We start from the raw sequence: 26,199 nt of genomic DNA, 5'->3' as shown, positions 1-26,199 counted from the left end.
TAGATCAGGTTATGGCTTTAGCGGTACGACTTGACCGACGTCTCAGGGAACGACGACTTGAACGCGTTTGTGTTTTCTCCTCTGACTCCCCCATGATGCCTCCCGAGGTTTCGTTCCTTCGTTCTTCCACGGAAGACTCGGAGGTACCTATGCAACTCGGGGCCTCCGTGTCCCCCCAACAACATAGAGAGTTCCGCAGGAAGAATGGTCTCTGCTTCTACTGTGGGGATGACAAGCATCAAGTGAACAACTGTCCTAGGCGTAAGAATAAATAGCCGGAAGAACTTCCGCGCCTAAGTGACCATCGGGGAGGTCACTTGGGCGCACAGGTATTTCCCGTAAATATGAAACATAATAAAATCTTGCTTCCCTTTCAGGTCTCTTTTGGTGGTAGGTCTGCTACCGGCAGTGCCTTCGTGGATTCAGGGTCTTCTGCTAATATTATGTCTGTGGAATTTGCTATGTCTCTAGCTATGCCATTGATTGATTTGCCTAAACCTGTCCCGGTAGTGGGTATCGACTCCACTCCTCTTGCTAATGGTTATTTTACACAGCATACCCCTGTATTTGAACTCCTTGTGGGCTCCATGCATTTGGAGCAGTGCTCTGTGCTGGTGATGCAGGGATTATCGTCCGATTTGGTTTTAGGCCTTCCCTGGTTGCAGTTGCATAATCCCACTTTTGACTGGAATACTGGGGATCTTACCAAATGGGGTAATGAATGCATGACATCATGTTTTCCTGTTAATTCTATTTCTCTCCCTGAGGAGGTGAACATTCTACCTGAGTTTGTTCAGGACTTTGCTGATGTTTTCTCTAAAGAGGCCTCCGAAGTGTTACCACCTCATAGAGAATATGATTGCGCAATCAATTTGGTACCAGGAGCTAAGCTCCCTAAGGGTAGGATATTTAATCTCTCTTGTCCCGAACGTGAAGCCATGAGAGAGTATATCCAGGAATGCCTGGCCAAGGGTTACATTCGCCCCTCTACTTCTCCGGTAGGTGCTGGCTTCTTCTTCGTAGGGAAGAAGGATGGTGGTCTTAGGCCATGCATTGACTACCGAAACTTGAATAAGGTCAGTGTAAGGAACCAGTATCCCCTTCCTTTGATTCCTGATCTCTTCAATCAGGTTCAGGGGGCCCAATGGTTCTCTAAGTTTGATCTACGGGGGGCGTATAACCTTATCCGCATCAAAGAGGGGGATGAGTGGAAGACTGCGTTTAACACGCCCGAAGGTCATTTCGGATACCTCGTCATGCCCTTTGGGTTGTGTAATGCTCCCGCGGTCTTCCAGAATTTCATAAATGAGGTTTTAAGAGACTACCTGGGGGTATTTCTTGTAGTGTACCTTGATGACATACTTGTGTTTTCCAAGGACTGGTCCTCCCACATTGAGCATGTCAGGAAGGTGCTCCAGGCCCTTCGGGAAAACAAACTGTTTGCTAAGACCGAAAAATGTGTGTTTGGGGTGCAGGAGATACCGTTTTTGGGTCAAATCCTCACTCCTCATGAAATCCGCATGGACCCCGCCAAGGTCCAGGCTGTGGCGGAATGGGTCCAACCTGCCTCCCTGAATGCGTTACAGTGCTTCCTGGGGTTCGCTAATTATTACAGGAGATTTATTGCTAACTTCTCGGTCATCGCTAAGCCTCTTACGGATGTCACTCGCAAAGGTGCTGATCTCCTCCACTGGCCTCCTGAGGCTGTCCAGGCTTTTGAGGTCCTTAAGAAGTTCTTTATCTCGGCCCCAGTGCTGGTTCAGCCCAACCAAATGGAGCCATTTATCGTGGAGGTTGACGCGTCCGAGGTGGGAGTGGGGGCTGTATTGTCCCAGGGTACCAGGTCCCTCACCCATCTCCGCCCCTGTGCCTACTTCTCCAGGAAGTTTTCGCCCACTGAGAGTAACTATGATATTGGCAACCGCGAACTCTTAGCCATTAAATGGGCATTTGAAAAGTGGCGCCACTTCCTGGAGGGGGCTAGGCACCAGGTTACGGTCCTTACCGACCACAAGAATCTGGTTTTCCTAGAATCTGCCCGGAGGCTAAACCCGAGACAAGCTCGATGGGCGTTATTTTTTACCAGATTCAACTTTTTGGTCACCTATAGGGCTGGGTCTAAAAATATTAAGGCTGATGCACTGTCGCGTAGCTTCATGGCCAGCCCTCCTTCGGAGGAAGATCCTGCTTGTATTTTGCCTCCAGGTATAATCATTTCCTCTATTGATTCTGATTTAGTCTTTGAAATTGCGGCTGATCAAGGTTCAGCTCCCGGGAACCTTCCTGAGAACAAGCTGTTTGTTCCCCTGCAATTCCGGCTAAGGGTACTTAGGGAAAATCATGACTCCGCACTATCTGGTCATCCAGGCATCCTGGGTACCAAGCACCTCATTGCCAGAAACTATTGGTGGCCTGGGTTGCCTAAAGACGTTAAGGCCTACGTCGCCGCTTGTGAAGTTTGTGCTAGGTCCAAGACTCCCAGGTCCCGACCAGCGGGCTTACTATGTTCTTTGCCCGTTCCCCAGAGACCTTGGACCCATATCTCCATGGATTTCATCACCGATTTGCCTCCATCTCAAGGCAAGTCGGTGGTGTGGGTTGTAGTAGACCGCTTCAGTAAGATGTGCCACTTTGTGCCCCTCAAGAAACTACCCAATGCTAAGACGTTAGCTACCTTGTTTGTCAAACACATCCTGCATCTCCATGGGGTCCCTGTCAATATTGTTTCTGACAGAGGGGTACAATTTGTTTCATTGTTTTGGAGAGCCTTCTGTAAAAAGTTGGAGATTGATCTGTCCTTCTCCTCGGCCTTCCACCCTGAAACTAACGGCCAAACTGAGAGGACTAATCCGAACAATATTTAAGGTGTTTTATCTCCGACTGTCAATATGATTGGGTCTCCTTCATTCCCCTCGCCGAATTTTCCTTTAATAACCGGGTCAGTAACTCGTCAGGGGTCTCCCCCTTTTTCTTTAATTTTGGGTTTAATCCACGGTTCTCCTCCGTTTCACCTGGTAGTTCCAACAATCCCGAGGTAGATGTTGTTCATCGGGAACTGTGCACAGTCTGGGCCCAGGTTCAGAATAACCTAGAGGAGTCCCAGAGCATACAAAAGACTCAGGCAGATAGAAGACGTTCTGCTAACCCCTTGTTTGTGGTCGGGGATCTTGAGTGGCTATCGTCAAAAAATTTGCGCCTTAAAGTCCCGTTCAAGAAGTTTGCTCCCCGGTTTATAGGGCCATACAAGGTCATTGAAGTCCTTAACCCTGTCTCCTTCCGACTGGATTTGCCCCCGTTTTTTCGAGTACACAACGTGTTTCATGCCTCCCTCCTTAAACACTGCTCCCCGTCCTTGGCTCCCTCGAGGAAACCTCCGGTCCCTGTTCTCACCCCTGAGGGGGTAGAATTCGAGGTGGCCAAGATTGTGGACTGCAGGATGGTCCAAGGCTCCCTCCAGTACCTGGTCCATTCGGGGGGATACGGGCCTGAGGAGAGGACTTGGGTACCCGCCCGGGATGTTCACGCTGGGGTATTTCTCAGGAGGTTCCACCTTCGTTTCCCCAATAAACCAGGTCCACCTAGAAAGGGTCCGGTGGCCCCTCATAAAAGGGGGGGGTACTGTAAAGGATCTGCCAGACACAACTTCTGTGTCGACGCCCATAGGTAATCAGTCTGCACCTGCTTCTATGTCTGTGAGACTGACTCCATCTTCCACCACCCAGGATGGCAGGTTAGGAGTGGGAGAGCCTATCACAGCCTGGCCAGACGGAGCTAGCTCCCGCCCTCTGTCTATTTATACCTGCATTTCCTGTTCCTCCTTTGCTTGTGATTCTTCTCTGTTGGTTTCCTGGCCCTGCTGCAGCTTCTTGAACTACTGATCCTCTGTGTAAAGGATCTGCCAGGCACAGCTTCGGGGTTAACGCCCATAGATAATCAGTCTGCACCTGCTTCTATGTCTGTGAGACTGACTCCATCTTCCACCACTCAGGTTCTCCCACTCCTAAGCCTGCCACCCTATCACAGCCTGGCCAGACGGAGCTAGCTCCCGCCCTCTGTCTATTTATACCTGCCTTTCCTGTTCCTCCTTTGCTTGTGATTCTTCTCGTGTGGTTTCCTGGCCCTGCTGCAGCTTCTTGTACCATTGTCCTTGCTTCATATTGACCCCGGCTTGCTGACTACTCTCCTGCTCTGCGTTTGGTACCTCGTACACTCCTGGTTTGACTCGGCTTGTTTACTACTCTTCTGGTCTGCGTTTGGCACCTCGTACCCTCCTGGTTTGACTCGGCTTGTTCACTTCTCTTGTTGCTCACGGTGTTGCCGTGGGCAACTGCCCCTTTCTTCGCCTAGCTCTGTGTACCCTTGTCTGTTTGTCTGTCATGCACTTATTGAGCGTAGGGACCGTCGCCCAGTGGTACCCCGTCGCCTAGGGCGGGTCGTTGCAAGTAGGCAGGGACTGAGTGGTGTGTAGATTAGGGCTCACTTGTCTGTTTCCCTACCCCGACATTACAGTATGCCTACATATGCCATGATGAAGGACACTGCGCGAGTCTGAAACTCGTAGGTGAAATATTATTGCGATACACCCTTCAGTACTTTAAATTTATAGTTAATTTATAGATTTAACTTAGATCCCTTTTATTTACGCACGAGCGCTTGATCACAGTCTCTTCTTTGTCTCTACTATTTGCCCGCTGGCGGTATTATAGTAGTTTTGTTCTTTTATATAGAAGCAGTATTATAATAGTTATATTCTTGTATATAGGGGCAGTATTATAGTAGTTATATTCTTGTATATAGGAGCAGTATTATAGTAGTTATATTCTTGTATATAGGAGACAGTATTATAGTAGTTATATTCTTGTATATAGGAGCAGTATTGCAGTATTTATATTCTTGTATATAGCGGGCAGTATTATAGTAGTTATATTCTTGTATATAGGGGGCAGTATTATAGTAGTTATATTCTTGCGTATAGGAGACAGTATTATAGTAGTTATATTCTTGTATATAGGAGACAGTATTATAGTAGTTATATTCTTGTATATAGGAGCAGTATTGCAGTATTTATATTCTTGTATATAGCGGGCAGTATTATAGTAGTTATATTCTTGTATATAGGGGGCAGTATTATATTAGTTATTTTCTTGTATATAAGAGCATTATTATAGTAGTTATATTCTTGTATATAGGTGGCAGTATTATAGTAGTTATGTTCTTGTATATAGGGGCAATATTATAGTAGTTATATTCTTGTATATAGGGGCAGTATTATAGTAGTTATAGTCTTGTATATAGAAGCTGTATTATAGTAGTTATATTCTTGTATACAGGGGGCAGTATTATAGTAGTTATATTCCTGTATATAGGGGGCAGTATTATAGTAGTTATATTCATGTATATAGGAGGCAGTATTATAGTAGTTATATTCTTGTATATAGGAGCAGTATTATAGTAGTTATATTCTTGTATATAGGAGCAGTATTATGGTAGTTATATTCTTGTATATAGGGGGCAGTATTATAGTAGTTGTATTCTTGTATATAGGAGCAGTATTATAGTAGTTGTATTCTTGTATATAGGAGCAGTATTATAGTAGTTATATTCTTGTATATAGGGGGCAGTATTATAGTAGTTATATTCTTGTATATAGGAGGCAGTATTATAGTAGTTATATTCTTGTATATAGGAGCAGTATTATAGTAGTTATATTCTTGTATATGGGGCAGTATTATAGTAGTTATATTCTTGTATATAGGGGCAGTATTATAGTAGTTATATTCTTGTATATAGGAGCAGTATTATAGTAGTTATATTCTTGTATATAGGGGGCAGTATTATAGTAGTTATATTCTTGTATATAGGGGGCAGTATTATAGTAGTTATATTCTTGTATATAGGGAGAAGTATTATAGTAGTTATATTCTTGTATATAGGGGCAGTATTATAGTAGTTATATTCTTGTATATAGGGGACAGTATTATAGTAGTTATATTCTTGTATGTAGGGGCAGTATTATAGTGGTTATATTCTTGTATATAGGGAGAAGTATTATAGTAGTTATATTCTTGTATATAGGGGCAGTATTATAGTAGTTATATTCTTGTATATAGGGGCAGTATTATAGTAGTTATATTCTTGTATATAGGAGCAGTATTATAGTAGTTATATTCTTATATATAGGGGCAGTATTATAGTAGTTATATTCTTGTATATAGGAGCAGTATTATAGTAGTTATATTCTTATATATAGGGGGAAGTATTATAGTAGTTATATTCTTGTATATAGGGGACAGTATTATAGTAGTTATATTCTTGTATATAGGGGCAGTATTATAGTAGTTATATTCTTGTATATAAGGGGCAGTATTATAGTAGTTATATTCTTGTATATAGGGACAGTATTATAGTAGTTATATTCTTGTATATAGGGGCAGTATTATAGTAGTTATATTCTTGTATATAGGAGCAGTATTATAGTAGTTATATTCTTGTATATAGGAGCAGTATTATAGTAGTTATATTCTTGTATATAGGGGGCAGTATTATAGTAGTTATATTATTGTATATAGGGGACAGTATTATAGTAGTTATATTCTTGTATATAGGAGGCAGTATTATAGCAGTTATATTCTTGTATATAGGAACAGTATTATAGTAGTTATATTCTTATATATAGGGGGCAGTATTATAGTAGCTCCAATTGATAAAATTAAAAGTAAATCTTTATCAACACAGTGAGAGTTTGCACTTGAGTTTCCCTTTCTCCGGATTTCTTGGCAGTTAATAGAAAGTGGGAACATTTGCATAACCTCAATCAGGAAGTGTCTCTGTCCCTGGTGCTGATTTGAAGTTTCCTGTAGTCCCATCTCTTTATGACATTTTGGACCATCATAATCCATTCATCTTCCTGCCGGCTTTTTCCATATTCTGTATACCCCCTGGAACGCTTGAAGACTTAATTAACTCCTTCATCTCTGGTCTGTAAAATGATTTCCAATGTTTGCAGATTATTGATCGCTACACAATGGAGTTACACCAGTAAAGCCTCATTATATGGGGAAGATAAATGACCTCACTATGGCTAACCTCTACTTTTGGGTTCACTATGGCTAACCTCTACTTTTGAGTTCACTATGGCTAACCTCTAATTTTGCGTCAATGCTTTCTTTTTTCATCATAGGCAGTACTGGTTTACATCTCTATAATTACATTTTTTTGATGTGGGATGTGAATGGGTTTGAATGTCTTATTTTAACCTTGTATTCACCAGAGACCGGCCTAATGTGTTCATTGCCATTAATCTTTCTAGGATTATATCTTTTGTCGTTGCCCCGCTATTCCCACTCATCGCGCTCGCTCATTTTTCTTTGTCCTTCTCTATGTGCACTGGGATCTTAGACTTTTCTTTCACTTTCTTACGGGTCTCTGGGGTATTTTCCTATGTTTGACCCCGTCCTCGACCTTCTGACAATGACACAGAAAGGAAGGATGGAAAAGTGGGTCACACCAGATAGTGACTGATATGGATACTGCCGGTGTATTATCATATTACATCATGCATTTAACCTCAAAGGGCTTGTGCAGTACAAAAAGCCGAAGCGTTAAAGGAGAAGTAACCCTATAAATCTGCACCTTATTAAAGTGCTCCATTATTTACTTCTGTGAACGATACTAAAGTCAGTCTCTCCCTGAAATAGCTGATAACAGGGAGCGACAGATTGTTCACCTGTCTTAGGGCCCTATTAGACAGAGCGATTATTATATTAATTTTTGTATAATCGTTGGAATGTAAGAGATAATCGCCACCTGTAATAGCGTGCAACGATGGAACCACAAATGATAAATCGATGGGTTTCCGTGGACGGACTACATGAGTGAAAGATTAGCGTTTGTCGCTGACACATCCCCTCGTCCATTCAAATAACTTCATCATCAAAGATGAGGTGTGATATTCGTTGGAGATTGGTTTTGTTGTGAGCAACGATCGCGTTAACGATTTAACAGTGTATAGACTGTAATCCCTCGTAACCACCAAACACCTAATGAAATGCTGGGTGCCAACCTATATGCCAGTAGGTGGCGTGCTATTAGGCAGGCTCCCCCCATCCCCATTGGTAAATTATTTTTCTGGTTATTTTGTGGGTACATCCTTAAAGGGTAACTAAACGTTCAACAAACTTCTGACATGTCATAGTGACATGTCAGGAGTTTTGATTGGTGGGGGTCCGAGCACTGAGCCTCAGGTAGCCGGGACAGGATCGGTGGGGGGCTCGGAGCTCATATCCTAGCAATATGGCATCACTTTATAAGATGGAAATATCCCTTTAATCCTTGTATAATTAAAAAAATCTGCAATTAATCAATATGCTTTGTGTTTAATTTCCTCACCACTTCCAAGATTTCCGCTTGCTGTCAGTGAATGGGAACTGATAATGTGCTATTCACACAGGTGCATCACCCGTTACAGTGTATCACAACTGTTACTTGTTATGAGCCCTGCAGCTGAGTGAGCAGGACATTATTATAAGAATCCAACTCACTGACCGCTAGCAGAGATCTTGAAAATGGTGAAAATCTGAACTGAGATAAAGTATATAGCCGAAATCCCCCTATTCTGGTATAAGGATTTCATTCTTGAAACTCTAGCACTTAATATCCGTTCCAAGAGAGCCGCCCGCACTCTCTACCCCAGGAAGGCTTCCAATTCCATGTTCTACTTTCCGCCAGTGCTCATACCGTCAATGCAATGAGAGTCCAATTCAATCACTGGCCGCTTATTAGCCTTAAAAGCTTTGGCTGCATTACCCATCAGGTAGAAGGACTCCATCTTAATGTGTATTTAACAAAATTGCAAAAGGTTTCCCATATGTAATCCGCGCGCAGGTAATTGAATTTGTATTAAAGGTCGAACGTTTAGTAATTTTATTGCTATATATTTTGCCTGGGAGAGGTCAGCGCGGCCCAGGGCCCATCTACAGAATATATGAATGAGGATGACAGCGCTCCAGCCCCGGCGTCTAGTTTGAGACTAGAGATTAGAGGCAGGTGGATCTTTCTCACAAGTTTCTTTGATCATTTTGTCTTCGTAGCTTGGAGGAGATAGAAGAATGGACCTCATTAACATAAAGTATTTCCACGATTACGTAGGTGTGAGATTGGCGCCACTTAAATGCTGTAGACTAACCTATAGCACACGAAGGAAATGCTTCCACATTACACTATAGCAAAGTAAGTTCTACAGAGACACTGAATCAGCAGGGGGTGCAGTGACATGTGAGCTCCTTCAGCTTCAGAATTGACAGTAATTTTCTAGACTAGCAACTTATTCAATGGATACTTTGTTGAGGAGTCCTAAGCATTGAAGGTCAGGATTACATAAGTTATTGTGAAGATGTGAAGCCGGATAGCGCTGGAGAGTGCTCCAAACACCATGAATGGCATCTAACCTCACTCATACCCTTCAGTATTCCAGCTCTCAGTCAAGTCCCACCTTGGGGGCTGCCGGGCCAGACCTCTTGAGACAGACCAACCGTCCACCAGGGATAGGACAAGGGTAGGCAGGAGAGGAACCTAAGACCCCTTTTTCTTTAGTGCTCCTATCACAATGTCCCCTGTTATAGATGCACTGTGTTTGTCTCTGCAATCGCGGAACTATGGCTGGTACTTTCATGGGTGCAATATGGCTGTCACTGTTATGGGGGCACTGTAAGTGTTACTATTATGGAGCACTGTGATTGTTACTGATAGAAGAATTGATGTACTTATCAAAGACATTCAAGGAGTCACCTGAATAGATTGAAATATCGCGACCTTTAAGGGCATGACCACACGTGGCGGATTTCCTCCGCAACTGTCCGCATCAATGCCGCACAGAATCTGCGTTGCAGATTCTGCTGCGGATCTGCACAAAATGTGCAGTAAATTGATGCGGACTAGCTGCTGCGGACGGCGGTAAAAGTACTTCCCTTCTCCCTATCAGTGCAGGATAGAGAGAAGGGACAGCACTTTCCCTTGTGAAAGTCAAAGAAATTCATACTTACCGCCCGTTGTCTTGGTGACGCGTCCCTCCTTCGGCATCCAGCCCGATCTCCCTGGATGACGCGGCAGTCCATGTGACCGCTGCAGCCTGTGCTTGGCCTGTGATTGGCTGCAGCCGTCACTTAGACTGAAACGTCATCCTGGGAAGCCGGACTGGAGACAGAAGCAGGGAGTTCTCGGTAAGTATGAACTTCATTTTTTTTTACAGATACATGTATATTGGGATCGGTAGTCACTGTCCCGGGTGCAGAAACAGTTACTGCCGATCGCTTAACTCTTTCAGCACCGTGGACAGTGACTATTTACAGACGTCTCCTAGCAACGCTCCCGTCATTACGGGAGCCCCATTGACTTCCTCAGTCTGGCTGTAGACCTAGAAATACATAGGTCCAGCCAGAATGAAGAAATGTCAAGTTAAAAAAGCAAGACGGATCCGCAGCACACATAACATGTGCATGACAGCTGCGGACTTCATTGCGGAAATTAGAATCTCCATTGAAGTCAATGGAGAAATTCCGCCATGAGTCCGCCACTGCTCCGCAACAGACAGAGCATGCTGCGGACACCAAATTCCGCTCCGCAGCCTATGCTCCGCAGCGGAATTTTACGCCTCGTCTAAACGAACACTGCTAAATTAAAGTGTAAGTCAATGGACAAACGGCTCCGCTGCGGATTAGCGCTGCGGAGTGTCCGCAGCGGAATTTAAGTGAAATTCCGCCACGTGTGAACCCAGCCTTATTCTCGTTAACGAGGAGACAAAACAACAGCAGATTAAGTCATCTTTCCGCTTTTGTCTGCTGCTATCTTGAGTGTCATAGCTATTATACGTGGGATAAACCTAGTTCAAACCAGTTCTTACACAGCTTCGTTATCTCTTTACTTGACCTTGAAACTTAAGTGAAAGCTCCACTTCTCTCTATAAAGAAATTCAGCTGCCCACCGCCCCCCATACTTGATAGCATATTTAACACTTTGCCAGCCAAAACCTTTGCAGAGAAACTTGTATAGCTCAATACACACCTTAGTTTCTGATACATAAATTTAAAATAAAACTTTCCTAACAGTTACTGCAATGGCAAAACTGTGGCTGGTACTTTCATGGGTGCACTGTTGCTGTCACTGCTATGGGGGCACTGTGAGAGTTACTATTACCGGGCACTGTGGCTGTCATTCTTATAGAGGAATTGTGGCTGCCATTGTTATGGTGGCACTGTGACTTTTCCTGTTATAGGGGTACTATGATGGTCCCTGTTATGGGGTCACTGTGGCTATCACTGTTATGGGGGCACTTTGGCAGTTACTGCAATGGGAGAACTATGGCTATCACTGTTATGGGCGCACTGTGGCTGTCACTGTTATGGGCGCACTGTGGCTGTCACTGTTATGGGTGCACTGTGGCTGTCACTGTTATGGGCGCACTGTGGCTGTCACTGTTATGGGTGCACTGTGGCTATCACTATTATGGGCACACTAAGGTCGTTACTGTTATGGGCGCACTGTGGCTGTCACTGTTATGGGTGCACCGTGGCTGTCACTGTTATGGGCGCACTGTGGCTGAATTCTATGGGCACTCTCTCTTGAGTTAGCTGGGGGTGGGCATGGTGAGGTGGCTTTCAGCCCTGTCTATGGGTCACTCTCCAGTGCCACCTAACTTCACATATAAGATATGTTTTGGGCTACACTTTTCTGAGGTCTTTGCCATTTAAAGGGGAACTACACCCAAAATATGCAGCTCCTTTATGAAGATATTTTATCCTTGATTTATCGTTAGTCATTCTTAAATTTTACTTATAAAATCCAAACTTCTTTCACTGTAGTAACAGTATTAGTCACTATTTTTAGCAGATTGTCATAACTAACTAACTAAATAAACTATATGTTATAACCAATTATATAAACCGTGTTATTGCGATTCTCCCCGCAAAATCTGGACCTTATTCTGCAGGACATGATCCTCCTCAAGGAACTGTATAATACTGCAGAGCTTCAGTTACAATCCTGCAGCTTTCAGTTCTGAAATCTCCCTGCTCCAGCCATCCCTGTTTTTTCAGTGTCTGTATGAAGCTTACTCTGTTCAGTTGCATTTTTGAGTCATAACTTAGGATCAGTACAGGATAAGTAATGTAATGTGTGTACACAGTGACTCCACCAGCAGAATGGTCAGTGCAGCTCTGGAGTGGGTGGAGTAGGACGTGTGGAGAGAGCTGCTGAGACTTCCGTGCAGGCCTTGGATCCAGGGACTTTCCTTATCCTATCTGCCCAGGCCTCATACCATCTGCCTGGGCTTGGAAAGTACCCTGAGGGGGGTTCCATCCTAGGATGGAGCCTCAGACCTCTACCTCCCGGAGCATGCCAGCGGGGGGTAGAGGGTCATCCCAGCTGGCTGGGAATATGCAAATGGTCGCGGGGGTGAGGAGATCATCTCGGGGCAAGGCTATCCTGGCTCCCCCCGTGGCTGGAACCCTGGATAAGGGTATGGAGACGCGGTCCGGCATGGTGATAGAGGTGTTGTCGTCTGGAGAAGGACCAGCACTGTCCGGACATTTGAATGACGGTCGTGTGGAGGAATGGGGACAGCTGAGGACCGGAGAGACGGTGGAGAACTTCAGCTCCCGTCTGGCTATGCGGTTGGAGGAGTATCAGGACCTCAGGAAGTCGCTGCAACGGCTCCGTGCGGACTTGGCGGTCGCCAGAGGAAGGGCTGCAAAAGCCACAGGAGGTAAGAGGTCCCGATACCGTTTAAATGTGAAATCCTTGTTGGAGGAAATAAAAGAAGTGGAAGAGAGACGTGAGGAGATTTTAGCAGGCGGAGGGGTGTTTGGAGAAAAGTTAAAAAACGAAGAGAGGTTTGCCGAGATGGCAGCACCTATAAAAATAGAAAGCATGGAGGAAGATAGCAGAGCCCCAGACACAGCAAAGGAAAATGTGGTGGAGACAATGGAGCATGAAAATGCAAAGTCCAGAGAAGGCACAGATTGAGGCACCCAGGAGCAGTGAGGAGGAGGAGGGTGGACTCACAGCTGGGAATAATCATGACCTTCCTAAGTAGAGTCGTGTGTTAATGAACCTTCCCTTACCCATCTTATCCCTCCACCCCCACCTTTAGGAAAGACACGTGACACCGAGGTTAGATGTGAAATGGCCACAGCAGCCGTTTATTAATTTCACAGTTTTATCAAAACAATTTAAATCCGAAACATTCGGATAACTAGTTAGGAATCCACCAGAGAATTCCTCCTAATAATTCACTTGACCCAACATGGGTCAGAATCGTACATAACAATTTAACGTTAACATTAACCCGAGCAGAGGAAGTCCTTGAAGCCCCTTCAGATGTTCCTTTTTAAGAACACACCGAATTAGCCATCTGCAAACCACCAATTACCTCCAGCCGTAAACCAGCTCGGAAGCACCGTTCACCTCTGCAGATGGCTCCAACCACTAGAAGTCCACTTCAAGGGGATAACACCCGATGAAGCCCTCAAGTGATATACCGACCACTAGAAGTCCACTTCAAGGGGATAACACCCGATGAAGCCCTCAAGTGATATACCGACCACTAGAAGTCCACTTCAAAGGGATAACACCCGATGAAGCCTTCAAGTGATATACCTTCTACCAGAAGACCACTTCAAAGGGATAACACCCGATGAAGTCTTCAACCATGTACCTTTTTTGGGGGACGCATACCCCCGATGCGACCCCCCCACCATTTTGTACTGACTGGCCTCAAGGACTCCCCCCGCCAGCTGCCATGACAACAGAACCTACTCCGGGAAAAAAGGAAAAACATGTTAAATAAGCACACAAAACAAAGACAACACTCATAAACGGACGTACATAAAGCCCCACAGGGGTAACAAACAAAGGGCGGGAGGGTGGGAGCTTGTCTCTCCCTGTGTTACTCCTCCCGCTGCTTCCGGCTCAATGCCGCAAACAGCGGGAAGCTCAGCAACGGCCCACTGACTCCTCCTTGTCCCTCCTCCACCTCCTCCTAACTCTCCCTCCAACTCTCCCTTACCTATTAACCCTTTCCCTACCAGTGAGGTCATGGAGGCTTCCCCTTAAGCCCTGCAGGCTGCGTCCAGCCTCTTCTTGACCTTCCTAAGTAGAGTCGTGTGTTAATGAACCTTCCCTTACCCATCTTATCCCTCCACCCCCACCTTTAGGAAAGACACGTGACACCGAGGTTGGATGTGAAATGGCCACAGCAGCCGTTTATTAATTTCACAGTTTTATCAAAACAATTTAAATCCGAAACATTCGGATAACTAGTTAGGAATCCACCAGAGAATTCCTCCTAATAATTCACTTGACCCAACATGGGTCAGAATCGTACATAACAATTTAACGTTAACATTAACCCGAGCAGAGGAAGTCCTTGAAGCCCCTTCAGATGTTCCTTTTTAAGAACACACCGAATTAGCCATCTGCAAACCACCAATTACCTCCAGCCGTAAACCAGCTCGGAAGCACCGTTCACCTCTGCAGATGGCTCCAACCACTAGAAGTCCACTTCAAGGGGATAACACCCGATGAAGCCCTCAAGTGATATACCGACCACTAGAAGTCCACTTCAAGGGGATAACACCCGATGAAGCCCTCAAGTGATATACCGACCACTAGAAGTCCACTTCAAAGGGATAACACCCGATGAAGCCTTCAAGTGATATACCTTCTACCAGAAGACCACTTCAAAGGGATAACACCCGATGAAGTCTTCAACCATGTACCTTTTTTGGGGGACGCATACCCCCGATGCGACCCCCCCACCATTTTGTACTGACTGGCCTCAAGGACTCCCCCCGCCAGCTGCCATGACAACAGAACCTACTCCGGGAAAAAAGGAAAAACATGTTAAATAAGCACACAAAACAAAGACAACACTCATAAACGGACGTACATAAAGCCCCACAGGGGTAACAAACAAAGGGCGGGAGGGTGGGAGCTTGTCTCTCCCTGTGTTACTCCTCCCGCTGCTTCCGGCTCAATGCCGCAAACAGCGGGAAGCTCAGCAACGGCCCCCTGACTCCTCCTTGTCCCTCCTCCACCTCCTCCTAACTCTCCCTCCAACTCTCCCTTACCTATTAACCCTTTCCCTACCAGTGAGGTCATGGAGGCTTCCCCTTAAGCCCTGCAGGCTGCGTCCAGCCTCTTCTTGACCTTCCTAAGTAGAGTCGTGTGTTAATGAACCTTCCCTTACCCATCTTATCCCTCCACCCCCACCTTTAGGAAAGACACGTGACACCGAGGTTGGATGTGAAATGGCCACAGCAGCCGTTTATTAATTTCACAGTTTTATCAAAACAATTTAAATCCGAAACATTCGGATAACTAGTTAGGAATCCACCAGAGAATTCCTCCTAATAATTCACTTGACCCAACATGGGTCAGAATCGTACATAACAATTTAACGTTAACATTAACCCGAGCAGAGGAAGTCCTTGAAGCCCCTTCAGATGTTCCTTTTTAAGAACACACCGAATTAGCCATCTGCAAACCACCAATTACCTCCAGCCGTAAACCAGCTCGGAAGCACCGTTCACCTCTGCAGATGGCTCCAACCACTAGAAGTCCACTTCAAGGGGATAACACCCGATGAAGCCCTCAAGTGATATACCGACCACTAGAAGTCCACTTCAAGGGGATAACACCCGATGAAGCCCTCAAGTGATATACCGACCACTAGAAGTCCACTTCAAAGGGATAACACCCGATGAAGCCCTCAAGTGATATACCTTCTACCAGAAGACCACTTCAAAGGGATAACACCCGATGAAGTCTTCAACCATGTACCTTTTTTGGGGGACGCATACCCCCGATGCGACCCCCCCACCATTTTGTACTGACTGGCCTCAAGGACTCCCCCCGCCACAGCGAAACAGGCCTTGACCACCTTAAGCCTGTGAGTTCCGCCACACCACCACCGCCCTTTCTATTCCTTCTGCTATCGCCAAGCTCCAAAGATCAATGCCAACCTCGGTCAGATGAACCCCATCACCCCTCCAGAAGTTCCCCACTCCTGACTCCAAATCCCTGTGCCGCACACAAATGCCCCCGATTTTTGCTACGAAACGGGACACCGCCCGATTAACTTTTAATGCGAGCCTTATTGACTCTTTCACTGACCTAGCCAACCGCCAATGTTTCCTCGGGACTATGTCCGACCACACTATCACCAACTTGGGATAAGAAACCCACAAACCCAACATATCGTGTTTGATATCCCGCACCAACTCACGCAAGGGGCAGACTCCCAAGTCATCCCCACCCACGTGCAACACTAAGACCTCCGGAACCCTATCAAGCCGGGCCTATGTCTGGAATTCTGCCAACCCCCTGCTCCATGACATACCTCTAAATCCCAGCCAATGCACAACCGCATCCTGTCGCGGAATGCGCAACTGGCGACCGTCCGGGCACGTACGAATGACCCAGTGCACGTACGAATGACCCAGCAACCACACCAAACACGGAGGCGAATCTGAAATGGAAAACAATTAGACACTGCCATACAAAACATTTTTTAAGCGTTAACCACAACCTCATAACAAATGGAGCGGACATAGGACTTAACTCAGTTGGACTCCCAACGACCAATGCGCCGCACCCCTTCATCATCCAACCCCCAGCGCCCCGCTGCAGTTGCTGCGCCAATCCTGAAGGAATGAGATGAATATGAGCCCGCCGCGACACCAACCGCCGTCAGACATTCCTTAAATACATCTCCAAACTGAAACCTGGACAAAACGACCCGTCCACATGGCGTAACAAAGGCAAATCTGGAGACCCCGCTTGCGGCTTAAAAAACCCCGCATGCACTCTACTGGGCACATAACCGACCCCGGGAGGGCGAACAAAACTATCAGCTTACCCTTCCCTACTTGGCTAAGCAAAGCAAACGACACAGGCCTTCTACTATCCGCCTCCCCTCTACCTCGGCCCAACCCCTTCAAAGCCTGTAGCACCAAAAATTCCTTAGATACATCTTGAAAGCCTCGTAACTTGAAACCAAACGCCACCGCAGATATGAACCGGTTCACCTTTGCCACTGAAAACCCCGCCTCCCAGGCGTCCCCTAACCAGTACAAAAGTGCCACCAACCTGTCTCTATCCGTATTGACGTCACCCAACTCTCTTACCCACTCCTCCAACAAGCAGAATAAGCACTCCACGTCGTGCGCGCCAAAGACCTTTGTATCAGTTGTTCTACGGGACCGAGACCAGATCCCAAAGATGTTCCGGACAAGCCAAACCGAGACGTTCCGCTCCCAGTGCCAATTGCCGAAACCGGTCCCACTGCGAGCGAGAAAGAGCATCAGCGATGCAATTCCGTACCCCCGGCACATGCACCGCCACCACCCACGCGTTCAACGACAAACATACCAACACTAAATGTCGCAACAATTGAACTACAGGAGGAGAGGACGCCGTGATGTTATTAATGGCCAGCACCACCCCCATGTTGTCGCAGTAAAAAAAAAAACGAACCTTCTTATCCCTGACCCTGTCCCCCCAAATGGTTGCCGCCACCACGATGGGGAACAGCTCGAGCAGGGCCAGATTCCGCGTGAGTCCGCTGGACACCCAACTAGCCGGCAATTGACCTGCGCACCACGGACCTCCCCCGTAAGCTCCAAAACCGCCCGCCCCAGCCGCATCCGTAAAATTATTCAAATCACTCGCACTCCCGCCGTTGCCGCTGCCAACCGTCTACCAAACACCCTCCCCATTGGCATAATCCGGCAGGCGAAATTCAACTTCCCCAGCAGCGACTGAAGCTCCCGCAGCGTCATTTTCTTCAGTCTACAAGCCCGCCGTACCTCCAGCCTCAAAGCACCCAGCTTATCCGCAGGGAGACGACACTCCATTGCCACCGAATCTATTTCAATTCCCAAAAAACAAATCGTCGCTACTGGGCCCTCCGTTTTTTCTGGCGCCAAAGGGATACCAAAATCCCTCGCAACCTTCTGTAGTGCATAAAGCAAATTACCGCAAACCGGCGAACCCCCCGGGCCAACGCACAAGAAATCATCTAAGTAATGGATCAACGAGTCGACCCCGGATACTCCCCTCGCTACCCACTCCACGAAGCTACTAAACGCCTCGAAGTACGCACAAGAAAGGGAACGCCCCATCGGTAGGCACCGATCCACATAAAAGGCCCCATTCCAAAGACAGCCCCAACAGCCGTTGGCTTTCTGGATGAACTGGCAACAACCTGAACGCCGCCTCGATTTCGGTTTTTGCTAGCAGCGCGCCCGGGCCCGCAGCCCGCACTAACCCCACCGCCTCATCGAATGAGGTATAGGCTACGGAGCACAACTCGTGATCTATCCCGTCGTTTACCGACGAACCCTTGGGATACGATAAGTGTTGAATTAAACGAAATTTTACGGGCTCACGCTTAGGAACAATACCCAACGGGGACACAACTAAATCTTTTACTGGCGACTCAACAAAAGGCCCTGACATGCGACCCAACGAAACTTCTTTTAACAATTTGTCCGACACGACCTTGGCATGCGAGTAAGCCGATTTTAAATTCCTCCGCGTAACCGGAACCTCATAAGGAGGCGGGGAATAACGAAACCAACACGAAAACCCTCGTAAAGCAACTTAGCCGCCGCCCTGTCCGGATACTCATTTAGATAAGGGGCCATCTTTTCCACCCTCACCGGTGACACCCCCTTGACCAGCCGCGGAGGACTGGTTCCCTGACCTCCTTTTCCGCATACATTTCGCCGCCCCGTGTGATGCACCATTACACTCCGAACACACGTGCTTGAACTTGCACGTGGCCCCGAACTTGCACTGGCCTTCATTAAATTGCCAGCAAAACCCTGCCTTTCCCCCGCCGCCTTGTCCAACCTGACTAGACTGGCCTCCTTGGCCGGCGCTCCCGGGGAAGGACTGCCTAACCGGAGCCGTAACCCGTAACCAGAGAGCAATATCCTTCTGGTCCCACCGAATCGCCGGCCGAACCGCTTTTCGCTGACGGAATTGCTCGTCGTATCGCAGCCACGCCTGACCCCCATACGCCCTATGAGCCTCCCCAATAGCATCAAAATAACAAAACAACGCCGAACAATTTTCCGGCGCCTTTTCCCCTATCACACTGGCTAATATGGCGAACGCCTGCGACCAATTAACGAACGTCTGCGGGATAAGCCTATACCGCCGCCGTTCCTCCTCGTCCTTTTTACTCTCGTCCCGCTTGCTCTTATCCAAATTAAATTTAGCGAGCGGCAAGAGAGAAAAAATCTCTACATATTCGTCCTTCCAGATCCGCTCACGCACCTCCTGCTTTAAATGCGCCCCCAACGGACCTTCGAAACACACATACACCTCCCCACGAGCGCGATCATCAATACGCACCCGATCGCCATCTTTTTGCGCCTCGGTCTGTACCGACACCGCGACCGCCTCTCTAACCGCCGTTACGGGCCGCGCTTGTAACAATCCCCCTTCCCTGGGACCCTCCCAAACTACCGCCGGGGACACTTCCGTGACTACCGGCGCCACCGCCCTATCTAGGCGCCCGACCAGCTCTCTCAAGCAACCCACTAAGTCTGCCAAACCCGCGCCATCGCGCCCGCCCGCGCCACTACCGGCCACCGATGCGACGCTAGCAGCCCCCCCGCCGATACCCGACATAAAAATCGCTGGATATGACAATGATGGAGTTATACACTCACCGGGCTGCACAGGCGCTGTGTTCCCGTCAGCCGGACCATCCTGACCTCGACGATACACGTCCAGTTCACCTTCCTCCAGCTCTTCTCTCGCCGACGACTGTCCATCCAAACGACATCTTCGGAACGGGGATGAGGACGCGCTGACCGATGGGCCGGCAACCTGCCGCCCGACCGCCGGGACCCAGACTTCCGACCGGACCTGTTGCCTCGACGTCGCTGCAGATCTAGACGTCCATCTCGCTGATCCTGAAGAAGCCTGCCCCCTGGCCGGAACATCACCAGGCGGGGCGGCCGTACCTTGTCCTCCGAATCTTCCATCCGATGGGGGAGGGGTGACAGGGAGCCCGGCCTGCGACTCCCTGCTTACCGCCGGACCCCGTCGCGGCTTGGGATTCCTGCCAGGACGCAGGGCCTGGGAAGGGGCGGTCCTCCCAGCTGCCTGGCCTGCAGCGTCCGAGATCGGGCTCCCTCTGCGACGCCGTGTCCGCGGGACTGCCTCAGGACTGAGGCGCTCTGGAGGTCGGGACCGCCGGGAGGGACGGGTCGACCCGGCCTGAGTCGCCGTCACCCCCGGCAACGCTCTCAGCCTGCTCCGAGCAGGAGCGGTTGTTGCCGACTCCCCCCCCGCCGCCATAGTAATGCTAGTAAGGGGGCCGGGGGAGGGGAGCCTGTCCCCTGCAACAGACCCCGAACGCCGGGCCTGGCGTGGCGAAACGGCGTCCGGGATCCTAGTTAATGCAGCCACGGTCTCCTCAAGCCATCCGGGACCGTGGTGCACATCAGCGGCACGCAGCCGCTCTAATAATACGGCCTCCGACATTGTTATAAGCGCGGGCAACGGGGAGCTTGTCTCTCCCTGTGTTACTCCTCCCGCTGCTTCCGGCTCAATGCCGCAAACAGCGGGAAGCTCAGCAACGGCCCCCTGACTCCTCCTTGTCCCTCCTCCACCTCCTCCTAACTCTCCCTCCAACTCTCCCTTACCTATTAACCCTTTCCCTACCAGTGAGGTCATGGAGGCTTCCCCTTAAGCCCTGCAGGCTGCGTCCAGCCTCTTCTGGAGTGTTTTGAAACTGACAGTGAGCGGCCTCCAGGATTACTCACTCAGATCCGTAATGTGGAGTCGCCGGTATCCTTCCAGGGATTTTGTTTTGGTGCAGAGTTACCCGCAGAGGAGGAAAAGGAAAAGAAAAAAAAATTTAAGAAGAAAAAAAAGGAAAAGGAAAAAAAATCTGCTAAAGGTTCATTTAAACTTGTGTATACAGCAAGATCCTTCCTGTGCTCTGAGCCTGATGAAAGTCAGGATCAGGGAGCAGGTCCCGCAAGACCCCCAGCTCAAGCCTCTGCAGTGGGGCTGGAGCGGGAATGCGGGGAGAGTGTTACGGGTCCGGCATTAGAACACGTGGTGGTCAAAATGGCGCCGGACGCCAACCCCTGCAAAGGGGGCGGTACTGGTGGCCTGGTGACGCCAGGGGGTGTGTCCCCGTGTCCGGTGAATGGCGAGCCCGGGAAACTGGTCTTTGATGCGAGTCAGGGGTCGGGAGAACGGGTAAACCAGAAACCGGATGTGGTGTCTGAAAGCCGGAAGTCTGTCGGTGTCGCAGTAAAGCCGTCAGACGTTCCGGACAAGGGCGGTCACAGAGGGGGCTCCGGCTCTGTTGGCCACTCCTCTGTGGGAGGGGGGAGTGGTCCGGCGCCGGAGGCGGCTCCAGTGACGTCAGTGGCTCCTTCGTCCGCATCGCTGAAAAGTGGTGTAGGCGAGAAGGGGGCTGCTGGCGTCGGGGGCGCCTTTCCCAAAAATGTTCCGTGCATAGAACAGATGGAGGTTAATGAGGCGGAGGGCACAGCAGGGACACCGCTTATAACATCTGGTGGCGTCCCTGCAAAGGTGCCTGATGATGCGGAGACTGAAGCAGTGTCTAATCAAACAAAATGTACAGCAAAAATACATAACATAGAACCAGGCCTGGCCAGAAGGATGACTGCAGGGGGACCTGGTGGGTTAAATGAAAAAGTTGCGGCTGTGGATGTGGAAACTGCTGGGGGTATGCAGGTGTCTGTAAATAAAGTTGCTGGAGTGTCTGCTGGTAATGGGGTGTTGAGTGCTGTGTCTGTGGGGTGGTGGGTGGTGGGGATGGGGTATCAACCAGGGGCAATGGGCCTGGCGCTCCTCTTGCTGTGACATCCGGCAGGTCTTATGCTGGTGTGGCAGCGGGGGGACAGCGGGCCCACCCATCTTCATCCTCAAGGTCCGGGGACGGTAACTTGCAACAACGTCTCTTGGACGCTTTAAGAGAGGGAAAGCAAACCCTAACCATAGGGGGAGTGCAGAAGGATCTGTCTTTCTGGATAGACAGATATGGTCTAAATGCCTTCCGAGAGCAACGAGGAGATCAGTGGTCGCTCCCAACAGCCGGGCAGGCTGTAGCCAGGAGGAATGTGGTCCGTCTCCGGTGGCGTGGCAATGATGCGTGCCCTCCCAGAAAGAGGGTGGTGGGGCTGCTGCTGGGGATGGGCTTCAAGGCGAGTGACATCTTTGCCTTGATACATCCTCATGGCTCGGTCGAGTTTGACATCAACTTTGTTCACCTAGGGGGCCTTGAGGTCTTCTGGGGGAACTACGAGCTGGTGAAGGACGAGCCTGGCTGGCGAGACTTTGCTGCACAAGCAATTTCTCGCCAAAGTGGTCCCAAGAGAGTGACCGTTCTTACCCGTAACGAGTCACTCTCTTGTATTGATATCATGACCTGGTTGGGAAGGTACGGAGAGGTAGTAGAGATGCCACGGAAGAACATGGATGAGTTTGGCATCTGGTCAGGGGCCTGGACGTTCATGGTTAAACTAAAGCGTCTGGGACAGACGGTGTCCCACATACCATCGTCTGCTTTCCTGGGAAGAGATCGGATCCTTGTCTTCTACCAGGGGCAGCCGAAGTTGTGTCACCGGTGTGGCGACCCCTCACATTTGAGTGCAGGCTGCAAGGTGCAGAAGTGTGCTCATTGTGGGGGGATTGGTCATCTAGCCGCATCGTGCGACCGGATTCGCTGCAACCTGTGTGGTGACTTAGGTCACCCGTTCAGTCGGTGTCCTCGCTCTGTTGTCAATGCTTGTTCCAACCCTGCGGAGGATGAAAGGAGGGAGGCCTCCGTGGGTGAGGGTGCGGGCAGGGACGATGGGGCACAGGGGCAAGGGAAGAATGCAAAGAAGGGTCCCCCTTCTCGCCAGAGAAGGGCGGAGAAGCGAAGGAAGGAGAGGATTTGGAGGGCGCTCCAGGAAACTGGGACGACCTCTGATTCGGATCTGGATGCCCCCCCTGAAGCGGATGCCCCTGGGGAGGCCGAATTGAACGGGGAGATGAGGAGGATCCAAAGGGAGCAGAGGGCTGAGGACTCTCAGTCCTCCCACTATGAAAGTGTGGGAGAGGAAGAGAGGACTCAGCCTACAGCAAAAGGGACACCGGGCAAAACCCAAGGGCCAAATACATCTGGCCCCGCCCTGGCCCAGGAAGGTAAATCCTGTACCCCCCTGGTGCGCTCTACTGATTGATACCATGCTCTCGTGGACATTCCAGCCTCTCATACTAAGAGGGAGGGCATGGTAGGGCACCCTAGAGTCATTGAGCCTCCCCTGCTGCAGGGGCCGTTGCCCCCAGAGGGGGAGGTTGACCCGGAACTTGGGGATGAAGATGGGAATAGGGTGGTGAGTATGGACTCCTCAGTTTGCAAGAAGCGAGGCAAAGAAGGGGGGTCCTCATCAGATAGAGGGGGGTGGGAATAAGAAAGCCGTCTAACTCAAACATCCATGATGGCGGCACCCACTCCGTTGACGCTGGCATCAATTAACGTTGCCAGCATTAAGTCAGATAGGGCGAGATTTGCAGCCTTTGATTTTCTTGGCCGAGTTGAAGCCGACATTTTGTATTTGCAGGAGACCAGGCTGTCACTTTTGGCAGACGTCGTTAAATCTAGGAGGGAGGGCCCTCCTACTAGTCTCTTGCGGCTGAGCCCTATAGCGGAGTGGCGGTCCTTTTCACCGCACCGGTAACATGCCGACGGATGATTGAGTTAGAAATGGGGAGGTGCTTGATCTTAGATGTCCTCATGAGGGGACAGGAATTAAGACTAATCAATATATACGGACCCCAGAGCAAATGGGACCGTAAAAGTCTCTTCATGAGGATTAAGCCTTTCCTTTTTTCAGGTCGACAAGTTATCTTTGGAGGGGACTTCAATACTGTCGTGAGGCCCCGAGATAGAGGAGGTTCCGGAGATAAAAAATTGACCTATGATAGTGTAGCATTAAAAAATATAGTTAGCGATGCTCGCCTGGTGGATATCCACATCAGGCATACCCCAGGCCACTCGGGTTTCACCTATCGTAGAGGTAGTTGTAGGTCTAGGATTGACAGGTTTTTTTTGAAGGAGGAAGCCATCTATTCACCAGTGTCCGTTGTTGAGGTGGAGTTCTCCGATCACTGTATGATTATTTTCTCTTTGAACATTGCAGAGTCCCTCCAGATGGGAAGAGGTATATGGAGGCTGAATTCTACTCTCTTGGAAGAAGCGGAGATAAGACAGGCCTTTGAGGATTTTCTTCAGAGCCAGGTACCTTTGTTGGATCTCAGTGGTACTAAGTCTGAGTGGTGGGAGTTGTTTAAAGTCCGGGTGGCAGGATTTTTCCGCAGGCTCTCGAGCCTCAAGTCCATGAGTAGGTACCGCCTATATCAGGAACTGAGGAGGAAACTCGAACATCTGGTCTCAACCGGGGGTAGTGGGGAGGAGATCTCCGTGGTGAAAGCTTTGCTCAGGAGGTGTCAGTATGATAGGCACACATCTTTAGTTCTTGAGAGGGATTTCGGGAAGTACCGCTCGCCCGACCCCTACAGGAACTGTAAGATGTCAGTGAGTTGTAAGGTTGTGACAGGACTGATTGATAGTACAGGATCTCTGAAGAGATCCAAATCAGGGATCTTGGAGGTCGTCAGATCCTTCTACTCGCACCTCTTGGGGAAGCAAGATCCAAACCGAGACGAGATGTCGGCTTTCCTGGCTGAAACCATCCCTGACCCAGGGGTAGACCCCTCTCTCGGTGTTTTGATAGACTCGATCAAGGAAGAGGAAGTGGGATTGGCGATTGATGGGCTTGCCCTCAAAAAAATCGCCAGGGCCGGATGGCTTAACATCCGAGTTTTATAAGTCTTTTAAAGGAACCCTAGTTCCCCTCTTGACTGAGGTGTTTAATGAGTGCCTTTCCTCGGGTACTTTGCCAATGTCAATGAGGAGGTCGGCCTTGATCGTTTTATCGAAGGGTAAAGACTCGACCCGTATTGAGAATTGGCGTCCCATAGCGCTGCTCAATACGGACAGAAAGGTTCTCGCAAAGGTGCTGTTTAATCGGCTGGTGAAGTTTGCATCCCGGCTCCTTTCGCCGGTCCAGCATTGCTCTGTTCCAGGCCGCAGCACATTTAGTGCTGTCCTCAGTGTCAGAGAGGCAGTGGAGCAGGGAAATTCTGGTCGGTGGGAGGGGTACATCCTGTCCTTGGACCAGGCCAAGGCTTTTGACCGGGTGGACCACGAGTACCTCTGGTCGGTCCTTCTGAGGTACGGCCTACCGGGGGGGTTTGTCAATTGGCTACAGACCTTATACACTGGGGCTGAGACTTTTGCGCTGGTGAACGGTTGGGTTGGAACCCCCTTTGAGGTTGGGTCTGGTGTCCGCCAGGGTTGTCCCTTGAGCCCTTTGCTATATGCGTTCGCAATTGATCCTTTTCTTAAAAGGATCGATGGTGGGCCATTGGCGGGAGTCGGGGCCGGCCTGGAGGGGCCGGAGGCCACTCAGAGGGTGGTTGCGTACGCAGACGACGTCTCCATTTTTGTCTCCTCGAGAGGGGAGGCAGAGTGGGTGATGTCGGAAGTGGAGCGTTACTCATTGGCATCTGGGTCCAAGATCAACCGGGATAAGTGAAAAAGTCTCTGGCTGGGAGGAGGAGATCCTGGTTTTGATCTCCCGGACACCCTTCCAGAGCCTCAGGGGTCTGCTAAGATCTTAGGAGTCGAATTTGGCTCGGGTGATTACCCCAAGAAGAACTGGGAGGATAGGCTGAATCTAGTTGCCCAGAAGGTCGACCAATGGAAGGGTTGGTCCTTAACCCTGAGGGAAAGGGTTCACTTGGCCAAGGCCTACCTGGTGCCCATGTTGCTTTACCTGGGCAGTGTGTGCATCTTGCCAGAACCTCTCTGGACTCGGGTCTATAGCCTGTTCTTCCAGCTGTTATGGGGGAACAGGCTCAACCTAATCAAGAGGGAGGTTACTTACCTACCAAGGACACTGGGCGGGTTAGGTATGGTTAACCCGGTGGTGTTCCTAGTGAACACCTTTGTTAAGATCAACCTGGCAAACCTCTGGCAAGAGAGGGCTCCTTGGTGGATATCCTCCTGCAGGGGGTGGTTTCAGCCTTTCTTCCAGG

General features: G+C 49.1%; 1 protein-coding gene across 1 annotated transcript in view; it reads left to right on the top strand.

Annotated features, from left to right (window-relative positions):
• Nucleotides 1-12,659: 12,659 nt before the first annotated feature.
• SHISA6 (shisa family member 6) overlaps nt 12,660-26,199 on the top strand; it is a 287,961-nt gene continuing 274,421 nt past the window's right edge. The window contains exon 1 of the mRNA XM_075846751.1: nt 12,660-12,757. The gene's annotated coding sequence lies outside the window, so the exon portion shown is untranslated. The remainder of the gene's footprint in view (nt 12,758-26,199) is intronic.

This window comes from Rhinoderma darwinii, chromosome 13, assembly GCF_050947455.1.
Source record: "Rhinoderma darwinii isolate aRhiDar2 chromosome 13, aRhiDar2.hap1, whole genome shotgun sequence".
In the NCBI taxonomy this organism is placed as follows: Eukaryota; Metazoa; Chordata; class Amphibia; order Anura; family Rhinodermatidae; genus Rhinoderma; species Rhinoderma darwinii.
The sequence above is the reverse complement of the archived record's forward strand: the minus strand, read 5'-3'. Positions and strand labels throughout refer to the sequence as shown.